This window comes from Haemorhous mexicanus, chromosome 13, assembly GCF_027477595.1.
Source record: "Haemorhous mexicanus isolate bHaeMex1 chromosome 13, bHaeMex1.pri, whole genome shotgun sequence".
Taxonomy (NCBI): domain Eukaryota; kingdom Metazoa; phylum Chordata; class Aves; order Passeriformes; family Fringillidae; genus Haemorhous; species Haemorhous mexicanus.
The window spans coordinates 17,129,710-17,148,792 of record NC_082353.1 but is presented as its reverse complement, the minus strand read 5'-3'; the positions used below and the strand labels follow the sequence as shown (position 1 = coordinate 17,148,792).

At 41.7% G+C, this 19,083-nt stretch overlaps 2 long non-coding RNA genes across 2 annotated transcripts; both read right to left on the bottom strand.

Moving 5' to 3' along the window:
• Positions 1 to 303: 303 nt before the first annotated feature.
• On the bottom strand, positions 304 to 15,154 carry LOC132333351 (uncharacterized). Its single transcript, XR_009488145.1, has 4 exons — positions 15,085 to 15,154; positions 14,783 to 14,917; positions 14,011 to 14,098; positions 304 to 1,025 (listed from the first exon to the last, which is right to left on the bottom strand). It is a non-coding gene; the product is annotated as an uncharacterized LOC132333351 (long non-coding RNA).
• A 157-nt stretch (positions 15,155 to 15,311) lies between these two features.
• LOC132333212 (uncharacterized) lies at positions 15,312 to 18,129 on the bottom strand. The gene is made up of 3 exons (XR_009488089.1): positions 17,369 to 18,129; positions 16,737 to 16,839; positions 15,312 to 15,637 (listed from the first exon to the last, which is right to left on the bottom strand). It is a non-coding gene; the product is annotated as an uncharacterized LOC132333212 (long non-coding RNA).
• Positions 18,130 to 19,083: the final 954 nt, after the last annotated feature.

The window sequence follows — 19,083 nt, the reverse complement described above, 5'->3', positions numbered from 1 at the left end:
TCTTTCCACAACTAGGAAAACTAAGATATTACATTTAAATTAAAAAAAAAAGAAAAAAAAATAAATTGGAAATTTACTAGGTGATCACCTGATTCCAGCATCTGAGGCTTTAAGGAAAATAACAAGAAAATGACAAGAATTCACAATACTAGAACAATAACAAGGATGATGATATTAATAACGGTTTATTATCATGTAAATAGAAAATAGAATGCGAGGACACAGTATCTAATGATTTCATCACTTTCTTTTACAGCCTGTTGCAATTCGCTGGCCAAAAGGCAGTATTGACTTGAGCTATAGTTTTGTTATGTGTCTGTCTTTTATTGAAATACTTACATCTCTTTGAACGGTGCCTGAATATGGCAAGGTTGATGCCATCTCCCTTTTAATGAACTCATATCATTAAGTTATTTCCAATTTACAAAACTGTAATCCGAATATGGCTCAGTACTTCTATTAGCACTTTTAAATCACTCAGGAAATAATTCTGACAATCATTTCTTCACTCTAATAATAAAACTAATACTTATAATGTCTATGCGTCCTCGGTTTTATTTCAAATACTCTTTAAAGGGCCTGAATTTCTCACCTTTAGAACTCTCTTAGTTTGTATGACATCTTCAGTAAAGACCCACTCATCCCAATACAAAGGTGATTTTAAAAAGATTTTCTTTACTTATTTATGTATAATCATGGTGCAGATTACATCAAATGCTTTACAATATATGTATAAAACACTCCTGGCTGGTTTCACGCACTTGGGAGATTGTCATCTCCCTGTGAAGTTTGAGATGAAATATTCAAATAAGAAGAAAATAAAAAGGATAACACCCACCTTAAAAAGGTCTTCAGAAGCCTGCTGGGCAGAGTTTGAGGAGGAAAGATAGGAACGATATACTGCCATTTTTGAGGAGGGATGGAAGAATCACCTCGATTACTACCATGGAGAAATGTTTCCAAGGTTACTTTTAACTCCAGAGCAATAGTAGCAGACACTTTGCAAGCTGTCCTGAAGATTTTAACTAGAAAAGTGATATTCACAGAAGCAAAAAAAAAACAGTTATAGGCCATTGGGTGCAGTGTAATTGGCACTCGGCCCCAGCCACAGAGGTTGGAAGCTCTCACTGAGTTTGACACAGGGCATATATTGAAGTTGGAGGCAGTTTAGTGAAAGCTCATTTTCTTGGACTATATAGTTCTGTCAAAATGCAAGCGCTTCACAAACAGCTTCAGAAATAAAGATGGAAGAATAAAGTTCCCACAATTCTGAAATGTCCACTTTTAACAGTTTGGAAATAGAGTTTGAGGTTTGTGTTTAGTTTTTATATATGTGCATTTTAAATAGTTTAATATCTATATATGTGAACCCCCTCAAAGTTTTAGATATACAAATATGTAGTTTGATATATCTGGTTTACATTTTATATATATATATATATATATATATATATATATATATATGCAAATGTATACAGGTATATATAAATATCTTTTCCTTTATTGGAATTTTGGGAATTAGAATTTTCCCTTACTGGAATATTTCCCTTATTATAAAATTATTTTAAAAGCTGAAAAGCAAAATAAAACACTGGTTGTAAAATGGATAATCTAAAACTTCAAACATCTCAAAAGAGAAAGGCGATTCACCTCAAATTATTTCTGTAAGTGCAGATCTGCATTGGATTAATCAGATTTTTCCATTTGAAAGCAGAAAGTGAAGAAGCTCTCTGGCTAGTCTTAAGGTAGATGTCATGGGTAAAATCAACTAAGAGTGGAGAAGAAACAGCCCTTCTTGGTTTGTAGGCATCACATTTTTTTTTACAGACAGGCAAGGCTTCCTAAGGACATTCTTGATATCTTAATACCTCAATCTTGTTCAGTGTCATTTCTGAATGAGACCATTGTTGAGGCAACAGTGAGTTGCATAGCTCCATCAACCTTCTTTAATTTGCTTGGAGATTATGGGAAAACCTCTATAAATCAGTTTTATGACCTCATGAAAAACTTACAGTTGTATGGCATCACTTGCATGAATTATGAGATAGCCACAAAAAGGACCCAAGATGTCAAGGACACCAAAGTGAAGCTTTATGTACCCTGGGACATGGCAGCACATGTCACAAATCTGCACTTGGTAGAAATACCAAAGGCAGACATGGAAGCTTAAACTCTCTGTGTCTCCTAAGCATGAAACAGGACTTGAAAAGGCTGGGAAGGAATTGTTAAAATAATCTTCATGAGAGTCATTAGTCTGAAGATGTAACAATTTAATTCTTCATTAGCAATAAAGAAAAAAAAAAAAAAGAACCAGAATGTGCACAGAAATAATATACTTAATGAGAAAAGAATGCAGGTCAAATACTCTTTTTCTTATTCAAATGCAAAGTTTACATAATGTCTTTTGTTAGAGACTTTATGCAATCTGAATATGCTGCAGCTGTAGCCACATATTCAGTATTTTCACAAAATAGATCTCCAGTTGCTCTTTCCTGGAGTTCCTTCTGCTTTAACATTACATCTCAATGTTTTTCTCATATTTGTCAAAACCTAATCCAATCATCACTGAACTTTATGTTGCTCCATGGTACTGCAAACTAAAGAAAAGCCTGAATTTTGCAAATTGAGTTGAAAACCTTGGAGAGCACCTGGGGGCCAGGCTCTTTGTAATGTTAACAGCAGAGATAGCCACACATGCCCTGACTGTAAGTTAGGTGCTTCCATCAACACTGAAACATTTCATAACTTCAAGCTCATTTTGACACTGCTTTTTTTTTGGAAGAAAACTAGAAGAAAGATCCTGACTGTGCTGAAGAACTCATGCCAACATTTTGAGGGGGACACAACAATATTTGGCTTTACATTTTAATTTTCTATCATATAATAGAGAATTATTAAAAAAAAAATTAACCCAAGTAAAATATTCTGGTTTTGTCAAAATATTTCTTTCTTTTATTGACACTAAATAAATCTTATGATGTTTCCTGGCATGAGTACTGAATGTTTCCATTGTCACTCTATCCAGAAGGAGCCAGGCTCCCAAATCTCATCCTCCCTGTGTTAAATGAAATGTTTATCCTTCCCCAAGTACTGATCAGCCTAAACATAACCCCACTGAGGTTTGCCAGGATAGGGGAGGCAGAAGGTCCTGGGCTCAGCCAGAGTGAGCCCTGGCCAGGCTGATGTCCTCTCAGCCTCTCCCTGTGTCCCTGCAGCCTTGTGCTCAGGGAGGGGACACAAATGCAGCTCTGCAGCACCTATGGAGGGAGGATATTCCTGGTGCTGTGTTGGCTGTGCTGCACCAGTGCCCTGCAGCCACTGCAGGTGGGTCTGACACTATCTGCTCTCCCCCTGTTTAATTCCCACCTTCTCCCCTTTCTGTCCTCACTTTAGAGTTTCCCAGGACTGCTCTTATGCCTTAGAGCCAAGCAGACTTTCAGTCCAGGAGAGCAGCAGACACTGAATACAAGATATCTGTGCCTAGTGTTGTAAACTAAATGGTCCCATTTTCTACTTTAACAGGGCTCAGTGCCTCTCTTTGGAACAGAGAGCTGAGATGGAGAGATAGACTTTGCCTTCCTCCCCTCCCCTGGCTTTCTCAGCTTGATGTTCCTACTAATTCTCTCACTCAGGCCCTGCTGTTTGAGTCTCTTCTCTCTTTTTTCCCCCTCTGCCATTATTTCGGGTGGTTACTCATCCCATTTGACTCCCCCCAGGGTGTCACCAGGCTGCTGCCAAAAGCTCTTCTGTTTCCTCTCCTGTTGTGTTCACTCTTTCTCTTTTTTCAACTTTTAATCTCAGCCCTCGGTGAGGTGCGCTGAACAGTCGTGATGAAGCATTCAGGATGTTAGAAAGTAAACTGCTGGAAGAGGTCAGCAGGAGCAGAAACCAATAAAGCACCAGGAGGAAGTTGGATATGTACGAACAAAGCAATTGGTAATGATGTGAAATAGTTGGGTCAAACAAGGGCTGTGCACAAATGAAAAGATTCACCTCCAAACACCTGAAAAGTTTACCTAACCTGCTTCTCCTTGACAGGAGCTGGTCTGTTGCTGTGAACCATTGCTAACAGCTTTATACCCTGCTTTATTTGCACATCTCAACACCCACACGAGCACCTGGCCATCAGCAGCAGGGTGGATTCTTTCTTCAAAAGAAACTCCTTAAATCCTATAAGCCTCCTGTTTCCTTTTCTTTTCTATTCATTGCTGCTTATTACGTGAAAGGTGTGATTTCAGACTAAGTTTCCAATACCCTCTCTTAGCACCAGAAAAGCCATTGAATTCAAAGGAGGGGCCTCTGATATATGGGATTGTTCAGTGTGAAGGTGGCCTTGTTGAGCTCCTACTTAGTCAGAGAGCAATCAGATACTACAGCTCCTACTAGAGAGGGCAAAATTCCCAATTTGCCAAGCAGGGCAGTTTTGCTTACAGGTGAGGGATGCTTTTCTTAGATGGATTTCAAGTCTGAATTCCCCAGATTGACCCAGGAAAAGGTGAGGGGCAAATAAACAAACAAATAAACAGAGAGAGAGAAAGGAAAAAGAAAAGTTCAGATTAACCCATTTTCATGAAAAAAACAAGTTTTTTGTAAATAGATAGTGAAAAACAATAGCAATAGGAGACATTTTGGGCACAGCATTTTCAGACTGTCTCCTCTCCTTTCCTCCCTTCTGAGGAGCCAGCACTGCAAGAGGGGATGTATTTTTCCTCCTTTTATACTTGCAAGGCTTTACACTTTCCAGCTTTGCTCTTGGTACAGCTCAGGCAAAATATTTTAATGACATTTCCTCAGAAAGTAAAGAAGTCCCTGTTGGTCCCTGCTGTCTCTGTGTCGTTTGCTGACCTCCTCTGAGAAAAGCATTCTGGCATTTCCACAATGGCTGAGGTACACCGACCTGAAAGGAACAAAATTCCGAGAGCCTGGCTCAGATGGCAAATTGGACAGGACTTTTCCCTTCTCTGGGAAGGCAGCCAGCCTTGCAGCTGCAGCCTGGGCCACTTCAGAGCAGACCTGGAGGGCACTTTCCTAGACCTCAATGAGAGCAGCCTTTATTAAAAGGAGAATTATAATATTAATAGGAAAATTATTTTGCTGCTAATGACAAAGAACTCAGTTTCTTCATACTTGGACACAGTTATATTCCCAACTATGCCAATCTCAATATTATCTCAGATGGATACTTGTTCCCAGGAGGCCCTTAGGGGAGTGACCTTATGTCCCTCTACCTTTGATAAACCACTGCCTGCATGCATATAAATCAATTAACACCATCAGCTTATGCTAATTTTGAATTTAGATGGCATGCTGGAAATAAACAGGGGTGTTTATGCCTGTCTAGAAAGAGACCACAATAACAATCTTCCTTCTTCCCCAATGTACACACACAAATCCACCCACACCCAGTGCACACACACACATCAGGGTCCAGCAAAACCCCAGCTTCAGGGAGCCTTCATTTAGCTGCTTGTGCTCTCTCTGTTTTCTAGGGCAATTTGGACAAACAGAGCAGCCAAAATAACACCGTGCAACATATAAATATCCCTTGTCAGCCATTTGCTTTCTGGTTTGCTGCTGTGTCATTCCCATTCCTGCTTTTGTTGTTGTTCTGGTATTGCTTTCTTTAATTTAGGGTACTCCGAGGGATGTGATGTTACCAGACTGGGAAGAAAAAAGACATTTAAAAGTGGAAAAAAATTACTCTATTCATGAATAAAGGCTCCTTTTTATCATAGCCTGACTACCCACAAGAAATAGCACATCACAGCTTCCCCCCACCCCACCACAGAGCATGACTTACTGGTTTTAATGGTCAAGAGCCATGCCTGAAGTGTTGGGTCCAGACAACAGCAGCTGGGAACACATCCAGGAGGGAGACGGAGCCTCAAGACAGAGAGGATGATAAAAGGAGCCCCAACAGCCTTTGTGCTCAGACCAAATGACAATTTCCCTCTTCACCTCTCCCCTGGCAGTCAGGTGAAGGGTTCACAGATGGTGGCCAAGCCACAGCAAGAAGACACCCAAGCAGCTTTAAGGCCCTCCAAGCTCATCAGCAAGAGCTCCTTGTGCTTCCTTCTGGAGGACTTCTCCCTGCCTAGGCTCTGTCTGTGTCTGGACAATGAGTGGAGTATGAGGGTGCTATTTGTAGAGCAAAACACATCAGTATATGACATGTTTTAGTGCAAGACATGCAGAGCCGTGTGCTGAGAATCTATTCTCTGCCATTGACTTATCTCCATGATAAACATATTCATGAACTAGGGGTAATTTTTATCTCTGATTAAAGCAGGCACAACTCTTTCTCAGTTGACAGCTCTGGGCAAGGAATGGATATGGCAGAATTGTCTAAAATACAAGTCAAGTTAATTTCCTCGGATCCTGCAATTCTCATCAACATGGGCATTTTCTGACGCTCTGATTTACTTACCAGCAGTGCCCAGCCTTCTATGCCAAGGCAAAGAAAAACAGAGGACATATGCTGAAAAATTTGTAACATGGTCCCCTAATCAAGAGCTGGCTCCATCCTGTATCCTGTTATAAATTGTAATCTACATTGTGTCTACTGTACACATATCATTATTCTTTCCTCCACTCTGGCTAATTGCGTTTAAATACTTTTTTAAAGTCATTATTGGTTCTCCTATTATTTATATGTTGCTTGGTTTGGTGGTTCTCTCCTTTTCTTTTTAGCAGAGAGACCCAAGGTTACTTTTGTTCCTCATATCCGAGGAGCCAATTAATTTCCAGCATCTCTCAATGCCATCCCAATAAATAGAGGCTGCTGTAGCCATATTTCCTTCCACAGGGAGGCCAGGATGTTGAGCCAGTTCTGAATCCAGTCTTAGCTCTACTCCATGGTTGAGATATTCAGAGGATGGTCTCGGCTGAAGCCCTGTCTGCTCACCTGATTACTGTGTGTGCTGCTTTCCTCATTGCTTTTCTATTACACTCAGAGTATCTGTGCATCACTTGCACTCTCAGCCCAAAGGAACCCCATTTCTGATCAGTATTACATTGACAATATCCATGGCTGGACAGGGAAAGCTGAAGGGGGGGTTTATTTTTAGTGGGTTTCTAGTTATTTTTAATATTTTTGCCACAGACTGTTATTTTTTTCCTTTCTGTAGACTCCTTACTTCCTCCTTATAAATCCACAAAATACCCTTAAAATCATTCATCTTTCATTTAAAACTGCTGGGAGCTAAATTGGCCCCTGTGTGGTCTGGAGTGAGGAATTAAAACACCACAGCAGTTTCATGGGAGCAGGTGTCCTAAAAAGAGAGACAGGGACAGGCACACCCTGGGCACAGCCCCTCCATAAATAACAGGACTCCAGCCCTCTTAAATATCCTCAGCAAGCCTCCCTAAGAGTTTTAGGGAGTCATCATATTCCTTTAAAACTGGGTAGTCAAGCAGCTTCCTTGCTGCTTGGGGGCAGAGGAGCCGTGCCAGTGTCAGGCACACACTGACAAGTGCTTTTTTAGGGTGGCAAAGCGATGGAGAAGCAGCATTTATGGTGCTCTCTGCCCTTATACCTCTCTGTGCTCTGTGCCTTGCCCTGCTTTTGCTGAACTGCCACCTTCCAGAGTGGGGGAAGGTGGGGCTGTGCAGGTGGTGGCTCTCCCCAGGCCAGGCAGAGGGATGTGACTGGAAGCTGGCCGAGTCCCGAGCCCCGGCGCTGCTTTACGCCATCCCAGCTGGTGGCACTGCATCATCCCTGCAGGGCCGGGCAGGGGCCCTGACGCTGGCAAAGGGGGAGGGCAGGGATCAAACACGAGTCAAGGTCAGCAGCAAGAGCAGAGATGCAAGGGGGAAATGCATCACGGGCAGTGGGGAGCCGGCTCCACGCTGAGCCCAGGATCAGCTCGGAAAGGATGCTGTGAATGTGGAACTACCCAGCTACAGGCACAAAACTGGGCTCTTGTCTCCTTGAGAAACAGGGAGGAAACAAGGCATCCTTCAGGCTGAGCCCGGGAGCAGCTCGGAGAGGATGCTGTGAATGTGGAACTACCCAGCTACAGGCACAAAACTGGGCTTTTCTGTCCTTCAGAAACAGAGAGGAAACAAGGCATCCTTCAGGCAGCAAAGCGCTGTTCAGATCAGACTTCTAGAGGGGAGCGTGCTAAACTGGAAGGCAAAGAGGTCTGACATGGGCAAGAAACACACAATGAGGGATAAAGTGCAAAATCTTTCTGGCCAATGGCAAGAAAACCCTCTGTTAGTGAATCTAATAGGCGTGTGACACACACATGGTGGTAGTAGTTGAGCCTTCCCATCTGGCACTACTGATTAATCAAGTGCCTCTAAACCGAGGAAACCTCCAAAAATATCCATCGACAAGAGCTGAGAGTGTGAGAGAAAGTAAGACAACTCCAACTGTGTCGGCAGAGGCTGTGCTTGATGCTAACAGGTGGTGACGAACATTGCGTGATTTAGAGCTCAGAGGGGAATAGGAATCTGAAAGATCAAGTATCATTCCAAAACACTGACAGACTTTGGGATCTGAACCTTCAGGCTTGAGGTCTTCCAGGACAGAGCAGAACATGGAAATAGGGAGAGGAAATGGAGAATTCGGCTCCAGTTCAGCATTTCCTGCCTTCAAGAACTCTTCATTATAAGTAGTTGAAAAAGAAATTTGTAGCTCACCTGATATGCTGACATTCTTGAGAACGCAGAACAGTACAAAGTCTGCTTTTGTTCAGATCTTAGAGCAGTGTTCAGACCCCATTCCTTGCTATCAGCAGCACCTTGCATCCTTTACACATTAAGTTGCAATGACACCCGTACCCACACCCTATACAAATGTTGATTGGCAGGATGAAGACTGGCAAAAGTAGGATCTCCAAGTGATTTACGAATGCAATTCAGTGGCTCTTGTTTATAAACAGCCTGGTTTGCTGAATTGCTGTGTGCATCATTCCTGCAAAGATGCACACAGGTCTCAGGTGCTCTGCACGCAGCAAGGAAGTGAAGGAGGAGAGGTGGAGTAAATTAAATAGAAGCTCTTGAGAAGAAAAAATTCATTTCCCTGAAGTTGCAGGACCAAAGTTTAGCCATGGAAAGAATTCACTGGCCTGGCAAGCCTGGATGCTGCTACAGGAAAGCACTTTGGGACTGCCTTAGCACTGTCCCCAATATCCTTAGCAGTTATACACCCTATTCTTCTCCTCAAGCACAGAACCATCTTGAAAACAGTTTATCCCTCTTACATCCAGTATTAAGCAGTAATATTTACCAGGCAAAGCTTTGCTGTTGAACTCAAATAAAATGGGATCAGAATTTGGGTTGATGAAGATCTGGTGAGGGAACAGCACAGAGCAGAGAAGGATTTGTTTTCTTTTTCCATTGTGTCAGAATGAACCCTATGAAAAGAGGACGGTGCAGCTTTAATAATAAAAAAAAAAAAAATGAAAGAAGGAAAGGAAGAAAAAAAGAAAGAAAGGTGCCTCAGTTGTCTCGGCAGCTGATCAACAAAGGAGCAGTCGTGAGCTGTAACCTCTTGGAGCTGCAGTCTGGAACATGACACATGTCAGGCTATGATAAATGGTGCGGAGTGTGTGCAATTTCAAGCGCAATGCCCTTGAGATGCTCAGGACCCCGATCGCAAATGTTATTGTTAAATTAAACCTTAAAGGAAGGATTGGGAAGGGGAGGGGTGGGTTTGTGTGTGTGTGCGTGTATGTGTGTGTATGTGTATGTGTGTATTTATTTATATATATAGATATATAGATATATATATATATATATGGATGTATGAAATGCACTGAAGAGAAGGGGAAAATGGCAAGGTGAGGAGAGAAAAACTTTATATTTCTTTTAATTGAATTGTGCATCTTCTAGGTCTGGTTGAGCTATGGGAGAACTTCAGGCAGGGTTTTTCTATCCTACAGGCATTTTATTACTTTTGCTCCATCACAATTTGATAGCTAGAGATCAGCTAAAGTAGGCAGGTGCAAGATTGGAAAACAGGTAAATAAATAAATAAACACATGCCACAGATGTGCAGTTTCTCTAGCTCAAGTGTTCTGCATCCAGGTACCTTTGAATCCAAATGAGTGAAGTTTCAGAGAGTACTGAGCTGCCAGTCTCTGAGGGCTTGTTTGTTAGTTGGGTTGTTGTTTGATGGTGTGTGTTTGTTCTTTCTGAGACAAATACTCACTCTTAAAAGCTGCTCTGAGAAAGAGGAGAGTTTACATCCGCATCCCACTGTGAGGAGAGCAGGGACAGAATTTTGCAAGTCCTCCTGGCAGATTTCATCCCCAGCCTGCAAGAATGGCCCCGATGTGCAGCTCATTGCTTCTGTGGTGTCAGCATCCTTTTTCCTGTGGTTTTGGAATGGGAGTGGGGACAGGGGCAGTGAACAGTGTTTTAGACATGTAATTACAGTAGAGTGAGTGGTCAAGGGGTATGGAACAATGAGTAAGAAACAGAGCAACCTCTCTCACATGCTGAATAACCTTTTGCCAGGAGAGCTGGCAGGGAGGGCTTGATAAGTGTTAACCTCTAAATTTTGCATCACATGGGGGCTGTGGAGAGCAGGGACTGGATCTCTTGGGCTCCCATCTCTGCAGCTTCCAGGTGCTGCCTTGCTCCCTCTAAAAAGGTAAGAACCAACATGCTCCTCCTACCTTGATGTTGTCTCTGGTCACTCTGGATCTGGACTTGAATCTGTTCCTCTCTCCTCTTCCTTCTGCTGCCTATTTTATGCCTTCCATCTTTCCCATGTGCAGAGGAGCCTCCAGTTCGAAACTCACACAGGTTCCTCAGAAGTCCCCTCTTTACTTCCTCCCTTCCCAGCCTCCCTCCCCCACCACATCCATGCTAAGTTCAATTAGTGTAGGCAGTGCAGGAAACACAGTGGAGAAGGGAGCTGTGTAAACGAGGGGGAGGACACAGAGTGGGTGAGGTACGGGGTGGGGGAGCTGGAAAGTGTTCAAGGGGAAATGCTTGCATGGCTCACATAATTGAAGGAAAGAAAGAAGCAGTGAGAAGCATAAACCCTCCACTGGAAAAGGAGATGGGAAAAGCCTTTAAATCATGATGGAAAGTAAATTCAAACAAACAGTAAAAGGTAACAAAGGACTAGCAGTGACTCATTTAGCAAGATATATTGTTTGTTCTAATTTTTACCAGGTACAAGACAAACTCAATGGCTGGGAAATGACCAGCATAAGAGACCTCCACGACCTATTTAAAACACTTAGGACAAGGAAAACAGGTAGCAGAGATCTGGCTGCACCAGCAGTAATCTATCTACTTATTGCTCCTGGTTGCCTCCATAGTGACTCATTGTCCATTGAAACCTTCAGAGTGTCATGACAGCATTACAACCAAGGCTCAGATTTGGGAAATATAGCATATTCAAAGAACACATTAGATGCCAAAGTACTAAGATTATTATTTTTAGATGCATCTTATGAACATCCTACATCTTGTTTTGTACTTTTTGGCTACTGTTGCCTAGCGTCCAGGAAAACTCAAGTCCTTTTTCGGTTCTTTGGAACATTTTCCCCATGTTTCTTGTTATTAAAGAAAATAAACATTAGACAAAAGCGGACTTTATTGTATCTATAAATAATTTAATGCAGATGGATTCATGGAAAATACCAGCGGGCGGATTTTCAGAGAGAAAGAAAGAAAGGGAATGGCCTAAGGTTAGATGGTGAGGAAACAGAGTGAAGCAGCAAGGAACTACAAGATATGATGAGTAGACACAAACAAGAAGGTAACTAATATTAAAGGGTAGCTGAACATAAAGACACCTTGGAAAGACACTCAATCTCTTTAAAAAGAGATTATCCTTTAGCAATGAGCTTCCTCCTACCAAGGAAAATAAGGCCTTTGCTACGTGTCTTGGGAGGGCACCACAGACTTACATTTAATCATCTCTCATACTGATGTGTCACCTCCCCTAACTTTTCCTTTCAGGGACAGGTGAAGGTGATGACAATGTTGAGATGATTATTTAATGATTTATCCCTCCTTTATGACCTATCACAGGATCCTATGGACTTAGAAGCCTGTGTGGATGGATGCCTGAAAACTTGTTGATATTCAATGTTCTGTCTCATCCTAGAAGAATGCCTGTTGCATTAGAACATGGAGGTTATATGAAAAGAGCACTGGAAAAAAGCTTGGCCTGCAGGTAGGAGGAGGTGGTGAAGAAGTGAGTGGTGGGAAAGAATAAGGGCATTTTTAGGAGGAATGGAGCAGCTTTGCTTGATTGCAAACAGCCGTTCCTAAGCCACCAACTTTTGCTGATGTTGCACCAGAAAAGCCTTCCTTGAGGTGCTGCTTCGGCCAGGCAAAGTGGAATAAAAGCCAGTTGAGAACTCAGCTGGAGTCACTGAAGAAAACATAAAGCAAAATCCTGTGTTGCATGGGATCCCTCCCTCCACTGTGTAAGACACATGAGGCCTCTTTGTCCAGTCACTGCTTGGACAGGGATTGTATTTTTGTGATGTGTCTTGGCTCTTGTATCTGGGCATAACCAAAGGGCAGTGGGTACTGAAGTGGAAGGCAGAGGAGCTGTAAGCCAGGTCTGTGACAAGAGCTGAACCTTTCTGTGCTCCTTAGGAGTGCTTTTGGGAAAGGTGCTGCAGCACTGAGCTATCTTCTGCAAACACAGGACATCAGGGGAGGGAGACAGGAAGGTTTCCAGGGAAGAGAACCACCCACCCACAGGCGGGAAGAAAGGTTTGCTCCAGACATTAGAGAAACAGAAGTAGAAGCCCAGGGAGAAATCTTCTCCTTGCCATTCTGCTGCTTTGCTACTTGCTGGGGGAGCAGCACATTGTTCTCCAGCTGAACAATGCCCAGTTCCCACCACGTGCAAAGGGAAAAGAATGTGAGCTTTGCTTTGCTTTATTATCAACTTGTGCAGTGCAGAGATAACTGCACAGGCTGCTCGGTCCCCGAAAAGCGAAGATGAATTTTGATCAAAATTGGATTACAGGGCATTTCATTTCTACTTAAGAATGGTTCTGAATTGGTTTCCCATTTACTCAATATCCACAAAAATAACAAAATAAAAACTGTCAAGACAGAATAATGCTGCTGAAAAGAAAAAATAAAGCTCAAAAATTTGCGAAAAAATAATTGGACTGAAACAGCTCCAAGTCAGATTAGCATTAAATCTTCTTAAGAATGATGAAGGCTCTTGCAACCAAAGGCAAGATATTTCATTAGGCTGAATCTGCATATTTAATTCTCAGCATGCCAATTTAATGTAATATTTTTTTGGTTATCAGGGTCCATTTTTTCTTGATATATAATAATGACGTTGCATTTGGTTTAAAAGTAGAAGTCCACAATCAAGGCAATCACAAACTATTAAGTGCTCCGTCAAATCCCAATCAAATTTTGTTCAAATGGGTTAAAGGGAGACAGTCAGAGCTGCCAATCCCAAAATACAGCCCAGCCTTTCAGCCCATCCTGTGGCCAAAGGAATAGTACTCTCTTGACTTCAGCAGACTCTGTGATGGAAAATATTTCTGTCCAAAACAAAATTGGCCTGTAATCTGGGTAAGCTATTCAGAGCAAACAGTGGCAAATTTAGCCTTTTCTCCTGTTCACAAATCATCCATGTACGGACTTTGTTGTTTTAATGCCTTTGCATGTATTTGTCTGACAAATACTAAATATAGAAATAGCTCAGCAGCCTGGTGACATTGATTATATCTTGTATTATCTACGGTAGATTGTGGTATATGACTGGTCCTTTAGGTTACACTGCAATTTAGCCATAGAGCAAATATGTTAAAATACCAGTGTAAAACGTACTAAATCAGATCCTCATGAATTTTAAAGCCTGGAGTCTGAAGCTCTTCCTCAATCTGTTTACCAAATCAGTGTGGCTGCTCTCAAATTAAAGTGCAGTGCCCCATAAGCAAGATCAGGCTTATGAGCCATCATAAACCCACTCTGCACTTGTAAATGGCAGCTGATTCAGCTGTAACCTGAAAGCAGCTTTTGGGACCAGAGCATTAAACATTTCCAAAAGTTTCTTACCATTGTCAACCTTCTAGACTCTTTCAAAATCATCCGGCAAGCCAGGCTGTGTGTTCTGAGTTAAGCATCTGTCCTCTGTAGGCACCTACTGAAATGCAATAGAAATGTCCCCTTTAAAATGTTTGTTTTGTAACAACACATGTTTGTAAATGTGTGTGTTTGTGAAGGGATTGATTGAAAAAAAGGTCATAATAGGGAAAAGAAGAAAATCTGCATTTTTGCCAAACAATGTAGAAATGTTGCATGTAAGGGTCAGATATGAAGGCAAATTCCATTTAAAGGGTTGAAGGCTCAGCGTGATGGCACAGAGACCAATGTCAGTGTTTGCTACTCTGAGCCTAATTTTGTCAGAAATTGCTCCTTAAGGACCTCAGGTGTCATCTCTCCATGGAGGACATAATGTACATCTTACAGTTTAGTCTTTTTTCTGGTGCCAAAAGGGTAAAGATAGGGCTGTAAACGTCTCCAAAACCAGACTAGAGAGGACTGAAGTCTACCTGTAGGCACAGAGAAACTGTGGATGCCACATTCCTGCCCGTGTTCAAGGCCAGGTTGGACAGGGCTCTGAGCAATCTGGTCTTGTGGAAGGTGTCCCTGCCAATTCCAGGGGGGTTGGGCTGGGTGACTTTTGGAGGTCACTTTGAACTCACACCTCTCTCTGTTATCTCACCTTCTGAGATAACTGAAGGATATCCTTACATTCCTTATGCCCTGAGTGGACATTCAGCCAAGAGAATTATTGTTCTATAGTTACACAAAACCTATTTATTACCTGTGAGAGATCTGATCCTCAAGTATGTGCCAGGGAAAGGAAAGTATTCGCTGGGTCATGTTGTCTCCTCTTGTCTTGGATGCTTTGCAGTATTTCTCTCCAAGAAGAAAACTTTTCTTGCTGATGTGCCAGTCTCTTGAAAAAAGAAAAAGAAAAAAACCAAAAAAGACAAAAATTCCCCTTCTGCCGACATTCCCTTCCGAGTCTGGGAACCTCTATTGTCTTTTCTCTGGTAATAAATGATAATAATTAAAGGCAAATACACAATAATTAGTCACACTAGGTTTATCCATCTGGCATACCTGTATCTCATCACTGTGTCTTTGAAACAGATGACAAGCACCATATTGCACAACATCCTGCTAATGGGTCTGAGCAGGGAAAAAGAAGGTAAAAGGGTTACCACAAAAAAAACAAAAAACAAAAAACAAAAAACTAAAGAAAGTAAAAGAAAAAAAAAAAGGTTAGCAACAGGGACTGACTGACATTATAAACATTATAGAACATTTTAAAAAATAGTGGTGGCAGACTCTCAAGTTATAAACCACTTAGTGGCAGATGGACTTTTGACTGGGGATTAGAAAAACATGGAAATATACAGCCCTTGGCTTAAACTACCTCCTCCTTAAAATACCTGCACCTGATGTACCTACTGTTGAAACAAGGATCACTTCCTGGAAGATTTTAGCTGGGCATGCAGAAGGATGAGGAAAACAAGCCATGCTAAAAGCTAACTGAAAATTTGAGTTTGTTCTGAGGATAAGACATTACAGACCCAGTAATCAGCTATTTTGGTCCCTCTTCTCTGGGTTGATTGATGCACACCAGGAGTCTCTCCATCGCTATCAGGGCTGCCTGAGAGAAGGCAGAGAAAAATTAATACAGCAAAGAATTTTCAACAAATATTTACTTCTTAAAAAAAAAAAAAAGATCATACAAGTCTGGCATTTGATTTCTGGGAACTTGTGAGAAGCAGAGATTTACTTGTATAAATAATCACAGGGAGCCAATTTCAGTCACATGCATTCAGATTTCGATTAAACCTCCACAAGTGCTTCAACTCCCTTTCAAAGAAAAAGCAGACCCTGGCATGCTCTGAGATCTGATTGTCTGGTTGTAATGATTTTTGGGTTGCAGTGCAGTCATGCCCAAGACACCCTCTGTGGAGCTGGGCCCTGCTATGTTACCTAGCTGCATAAAAACAAAGAAAGCAAACAAAGGCAGAGCCTGACCAAAAGCCTCCACAACCCTGGTGTAAGATGAGCATCAAGCACAAAAGTGATTTTGTGCTTCCCCAGGTCCAACCTTCCTGAGTCTTGCAGAGCTGATAGCTGAAAGTTACCAGATGGCACTCTCTAAAGCAATAATATTATTTTTTAAAGTATAATAGATTTATGATAGATTCTGAGGTGAAAAAAAGTAATTTGCAATTTACACCCACTACCCATACAAACTTCAAGGCAAAATCTTCCTTCACAAACATCAAGCTGCCCTGTCACTCGCACTCTGTGAAGATTTGTATCTGGCTGGGATTTGGGGAACATCTCAGTTTTGCCTTTGCAATGAAGGTGCCTCTTCTGTAGGTGTTATTGAGGTGAAACCCATCACAAGTCATGGGTGGTTGATATGATGACAGCAGCTGTACCATTTTCGGTTGAATGTCCCAGTCTCAGGAAGAGAATAACCATGACCCTGAGCAAACTTCTCTGCACTCAGAAAATGCAGCCAGGTATTTGTAAAAATGGTCATGGCAAATTGGTTCATTTTCATGTAGTTCTTGTGCATTAGGATCCCTGATCATACAGGAAGATAAAGAAAATAATGGAAAGGGTGAAGGGAGGTTCTACAGGTGATGCTCCCCTAACACCTCCCACTAACTCTATCCCTGACCATACTGACGTAGGGAATGCATCATTAACTGAGTTGGGAGAACTGATTTTTTTTTTTAATATACCTGGAGCTTATCTTGCACAGCTTTGCCTCCCAGAAGCATTTCAGCCAAGCTAAGCCTACTGGCATACATCACACACAATAAGCTGTGATGCTCTTGGAACAGTCTGGAAATGAAAAAAAAAAAAAAATTTATTGGTCTGCAAATGAATTGTCTCCCTCAGTCTGGGAAGAACCATGAGGCTCTGGAATGGGAAACTTATATAAAACCAGAGCAAAATCCTGGAGTTTGTCATTAATTCTTCCTAGGTAAATTAACTGGGGACAAGCTTTTCAAAATACTTCCTGTACATATTTTCTATACAAAGAGACCTTCTCTTGTTTGTTTCTCTCTTCCTCTGGACAGTCCCTAGTGATGATTTTCACAGCTCTTATGGAAGCAGCTCATTGTTCTGCAGAGACTTAATTAAAGTGTACTTCCATGTGAAATTAGGCTATTGTATTTATTTAATCTTTATGGTAATTGCTGTAGAAGGGCTGTGACTGTCTGCATCCTACTCTCACACCCACGTCCCTCCCCACCCCACGGCCACCACTCCCTGAAGGAAATAGCAAGTTGTTCTGCCCTGGTTGAACTCCTCATCTGCTCAAGTGATGCATTTGAACTTTAACCCACAGACAGCAATATTTGCTCACCATGCCAGCGTGGTTCACAGGCTTAAGGTGTGCTGGAAATGCTCTGCAGAGAGAAACGAGTTTGTGGTTTTCTTCTCCCAGGTATCAGCTGATTCGGCATTGACTTCTTACAACTCTACTGACTTCTTAGCAGAGCTCATGTGGTATTTCACACTTTCTGTGCCAGTCCATAGGTCTTTCCTAGGCTGAATTTCACCTTGAAACTATGCACTCTGTTGTCATGGGAAAGCTTTTTCTTGAAATTAAAAATTAAATGCCTGTGAGTCCAGCTTAATCATCTGAAGTGTTAAAAATACAATGTCAATAAACATACAATTGCCAGGTAACATCTATGTCCAAATATTATCCAAGCAAAGTGTAAAATAAAGCTCTGGCACTTTTTGCTCTTTTTGGGGGTAGGAGGAATTGTTTCAGTTTGTTTTCAGAACATTTCTACAATGAGATGGGTCTGTTTTCCAAAGAGATGTTGGTAAATTGAAAACAACATCAGGTTTCCTTGACTCCACTGTGCCTGGAAACAGATGAGTAGAGTTGCAGTGAGGAATAAAAATCAAATTAATGTAATTAAAGCCTCCAAATGTTGTGATGCCAATGTGATTGGCATTTTTTTTATTTTGTCCTCAAAGACTGAGCTCCCAAAAAACGTTTGTCCTGAGATGCACCAGCAGACAGGTGATCTGGCCCCCTCTCAGACCATACCTGAAGTTCAAGTCTGACTCAAGAGAGTCACATCAGAGGAAGAGGAAAATTGAGGTCTCTGGCTCGTCACCGTAAAGATGAAATTGTGTTTTCTGTCATACTCTAACATCCTGTTTAAATTACTATTTCTGCAATCCTCTCTCACAGAGAGAGGATTCGTATTTAACATAATTTTTCAGATTGGTTGAATAAAACACAAGAATCCAGCTTTTCATAAATCAGTTGTCTGAAGGCCAGATTATAATCCAAAGCATTTCCAGAAATTCTCTCATCTGTCTTCTGCCAGGTGTGTATTTTATGCAATTGATAACCTCCACTTTGTTTCCATATGAACTGACTATTCTCTCTCATTCTGTCCCACAGGGCCCCGTGCTGGCCCTGGTGCTTCTGAAGCTCTGAATTGGCTTCCTCTTCTAAATCAGCATGAGGAGTGAATTATTATTGCAACATCACATCACTATCACTCAGATTCACTTTGATTTATCTGCAGGCTGATCCCAACAGCCCAGCTCTGCTTTCTTGCTGGGTTGATGCAGCTATTGTTTCAAATCTGGTGCTAGAGACGCCGTATCTGTGCTCTTTCTTTGCAGTTTGCCTTTCTGGGTGGTGGGCTGTGTAACTCCATCCTGACATAAGGGACACGTCCACCACTTTGGAAGAAGATATGAGAAACCACTCACTAGGCAAAAATGGAATAATTCATCTCCACTGCACTGCAAAAGCTTTAACCTAATCCTTTGGGCACAGAGAATTGCTTCAACTCGAGGTTTTATAGCCATTCAAACTTTTAGTGTTAACCCTGACTATTCCTCTTCTCCACGTAACCATCTGATGGCTGTACAGATCCCCACTGAAGTCTGACTCTGGGGAAATCTTCCTACAAAATTAACTTTTCTGACACTCTAATACCTGAGCTAGTATTTCTTATTCTGTTTCATTTTTTGTTGCAATGACAACAACAAGGTAAAGAAAGGATGATTCATAACTTCTGAAGAAGCATAATATTCAAATATCTG